Source organism: Cariama cristata, unplaced genomic scaffold (assembly GCF_000690535.1).
Source record: "Cariama cristata isolate BGI_N322 unplaced genomic scaffold, ASM69053v1 scaffold3317, whole genome shotgun sequence".
Lineage (NCBI taxonomy): Eukaryota > Metazoa > Chordata > Aves > Cariamiformes > Cariamidae > Cariama > Cariama cristata.
In genome coordinates, this window is record NW_009625898.1 from 56,941 (window position 1) to 60,742 (window position 3,802).

General features: G+C 49.4%; 2 non-coding genes across 2 annotated transcripts; one reads left to right on the top strand and one right to left on the bottom strand.

The window, feature by feature from the left end:
- Positions 1-2,683: 2,683 nt before the first annotated feature.
- Positions 2,684-2,755, bottom strand: TRNAW-CCA. Its single transcript has one exon. It is a non-coding gene; the product is annotated as a tRNA-Trp (tRNA).
- Positions 2,756-3,438: 683 nt separating this feature from the next.
- TRNAW-CCA lies at positions 3,439-3,510 on the top strand. Its single transcript has one exon. It is a non-coding gene; the product is annotated as a tRNA-Trp (tRNA).
- The last annotated feature ends 292 nt before the right edge of the window (positions 3,511-3,802 follow it).

Consider the following 3,802-nt stretch of genomic DNA (forward strand, 5'->3'; position numbering starts at 1 on the left):
AAGTTCTATATGAAATGACATTTGTTACAAGGATTTACAGTTTTATGGAACATCTTTAAGCCTTTCTCCCTAACACTTCCCCATTTGATATGGCCTCAAAGATTTCGCTGTTTATGCAAGATAGAGTGTTTTAACTAGAAAAATTCAAAGAGTGTAAAGATTATGAAATAATTGGATTATTAAGTAAACTATGACAACTTCACTTGCATAGGAGACATCAAGTTCTACTGCCTGGTAAATTGTCCCTTTGATTAAACCTCATCACCAGCCAGATCTTGCCTATATTGTGACTCAAGTCACTCCTGCTTTATAAAAAAAACCCCAAACTTTAAAAAAATCTTAAAATTTCAGCCCACTGAAGAGTGAGAATAACTGGAAATCTCAGCATTTCTTATGAAATTTAAAACCAGTTCCCATTGGCTGCAGTGAAAATACTACTTCTGACCAGAAGTATACTGGAATAATACTTCTTACCAGATATCATTCTTTCAAGAGCATGCTAGCACTCCTAGCAAAAGCATCTAGCAATCTGTACTATATTGGTTTTCTTCAGCTGTGGAAGACCTGAAAAAATGAAATATTTGAGTTTCTTTCCATTTAGAGAAGTCAAAGGGACAGAAAATCACATTACAGAGACAGACTGGTGATATAAACTTTGCTCCTGGCTCAGCAGCGATCAGAGCTGAGTGAGAGCACTCAGGACATACAGAATTTGGCAGGTATAGATTCCAGTTGCAATGTTTTCCCCATGTTACAGCTATGTGCATTTGGTCCACAGTCAGGAGACATCAGCCCTGCCTTTGGGTGCTCCCCTTGCTGATTTGTTTTGGGGAGGACATTAAACAACAGTGAGAGAGTGACATCTGGAGGACAGCCACCAAAGGAATCCCCTGCTCACTCAACCCATCGCTGACACACCAGGGCTTTTGGGACATGGGATAGGAGCCCTTAGGTCTATGTTCATCAGATAAGTGAGAATGGGAGTCACGGAAGGACCTACACTTAAATTTTTGGCACAGGGTTAGGAATAGTGGAAGCACCCTGAGGACCTTGCCTTCCTTGGTTCATCAGATTCTTCTGCCTTCTGTCTGTGGCTGTGATTCACAGGAAAGGTCAGGCTTAGGGCATCCCCAGGGCTCTCTAGAGCTGTGATGCTCAACTGTGGGGTGGTCTGAGCCCAAAGGTTGTCTATTTTCCCCTCTACCTGCATTCCCCAAGACACTTGTGGATGGTGTCAGGCAAACTGTGGGCAGAAAGGGGATCTTCCAGGGCTGGGTGGTTGGACAGGACAGCCTATGTCCAGGTAGATTAATCTCCTTGCACTTTCAGGCCAGCAGCATTGCCAAAGCCCACGTGCAATCCCACCGCCCATGACTCCATGGAAATTACCTTTTTGAGACACTCCATCTACCAGATACCCTTAGCGGACCTTCCTCACTGGCTAAAGAGCTACACGTTAGTCCAGTACCATGCTCAGATATCACCATTCAGCTGTTGTCCCAAACACCAGGAGGAGGTGTGAGCTCAATGCTACCTTGTTAGGTGATTCCCATGCTTGTGTTATTCCCATGGACTTTTGGATCAATGCCTGCCTCTGTGTGCAGGATGCAGAACCGTGGGACTTTGCTTCCTGCACAATGCCTGATCCTGGCACAGGAGTGGTGGCCTGGACCTGCTGTGGAAGAGTGCACCCCTGGTGTGGGTACAGCTAGAGAAATTACTCTTTTTACCACCTCCTCTTTTCTTGCCTTTCTCATTGCTCCATTGTCTCTTTTCATTACGCATCCTGTCTTTTAAAATTCACCTTTAAAGAGCCCTTAGAAGAGTTCAACTACTTTTAATGAACTATAACTCATATAAGGTCATTCCCATAGCTTCGAGTCTCCTTTTTTTTTTCCAGTTCTCCATCCCTTCTGTTCATCTAACCAAGAAACGCATGGGGAACCAGGAAGAAAGCAGAGAGTTAAAGATCCTGATAACTAGTCCTCACAGATTGATTTCGTATCCCCACCACCAGGTGTTTCGACAGAATCAACAAAAAGACACATAGTGAAGCAAATCCAGTGAGAGCCACCAAGGTGATGGGGGACTTGGGTAACTGAGATGCGAGGAGAGGTGGAAAGAATTGGGTTTATTTAACCTGAGGAAGAATATGCAAAGGGATCTTACCCCAACCTTCAACCACCTAACAGCAGGGTATAGAGTAGATGGATGTCGACTTTTCTCAGAGTGCACCGCGATAAGATGGGAGGCAAAAACCACAAATAGCAACAAGAGAACATGTTGCCACGGGGTGCCAGCCTCGCAAGGGCCGGTGCTGCAATGGATAATGTGCCCTGCTAAGGATCAGGAGACTGCAGGCTGGGCTTTTTGTAGGAGGCCTCATCTGGAGTCAGATGTCCTTGCCCTTCTGGAGGGGGACTGGGACCAGGAGATGCAGTACCCAGACATGGAGTCACAGCTGGGCTGTCCACTAATCCTTTCTCCTTTGTAGACATAGGATGAGGGAAGGCTGAAGTTATCCAGATACTTCCCAACACTGGTTCAGCAAGGAAGGAGCACTCTGCCATGGCTCATTTACTGCTCTTCACCAGGGCTGTGGGGTAGAGAGTGGGAGGGTAAAAAAAACACTGCCCATGAGATGCCCTGCTGATAGGGTTCCCCCATGAGAGGTGGGACATCCTGACCCCGGTGTGATTTGAACACACAGCCTTCTGATCTGGAGTCAGACGCGCTACCATTGCGCCACGAGGTCAGGGCTGGGAACTGTTCTAGCCACATGTCATCCTGGACTTTATGGTCATGGGTCGTTCTTTCAGGGAACGGGACTTTTGATTCATCTGACATAGGGGTGGGAGCATCTTTGCCAGTTGCCTTGCTAAGCCTGCAAGGAGGGGTCTAAATGAGATGCTTCAGAGGAGGAAGGCTAAAACATGACCATTGCACTGAGCAGCCTTGCAGAACCTCTCCCAGGAGAAACAGGGTCCTGAGCGTGGTGTCTCCAGAGGGGCAGGAGGGTTGGAGGCCCACCACATCCCTGGGGAGAGACGCCCTGTTCACCTGGCAGATGCACAGCACCCAGCTCAAGTCCTGTGGTAGGAGGAACCCTCATGCCTTTTGCATATCCTGGCTGGGGTCACTTTCCCCCTGACAGGAGCGTGGAGTATACTTTGAGTTCAGCTGCACCCATGTATCCTGGACCCATGCTGATCACTTCGCACCTCTGCCCCATCCCTCTCTGGGCTTTCACCCTCCAGCTGGGTCACTGTGCTGTGGGTACGACTTGGCCACACTCTCCTCAAGTGGTTGCCCTGTCTTCTCTTCCTCCTATAACCCTTCTCTTGGGGTTGTCTGGACACACCTGGGGTGGTCCCTGTGGAGAGGACATCCCCACCGCCCAGGCGGGGTCCGTGCCAGGGAGCTGCATCCCTCCACCTCGACCTCGTGGCGCAAGGGCAGCGCGTCTGACTCCAGATCAGAAGGTTGTGTGTTCGAATCACACCGGGGTCAGCCTCGGGGCACCATTGCCCACCCTCTGTATTGCCCCTGCTTTTCTGGGGGGATGCTCTGCCCGAGGGGCAGGGCTCTGCAACGCATTGGACAACTACGGGGGGCACCTCGAGAATGCTCGGTGGGGAAAATGTGATGGCCAGAGCTTTCCTTTCAGCCAGGGGGTACGGGTCCGGTTGAGAGGTTATGGGGCATGGCCAGAGTAGAGTGGGGGCCAAAGCACAGAGCTGTGTGATGGGTGTCTGAAGCAGAAGGACCTGAAGTCTCCCTCAGGAAGGTGCAAGAAGCTTCA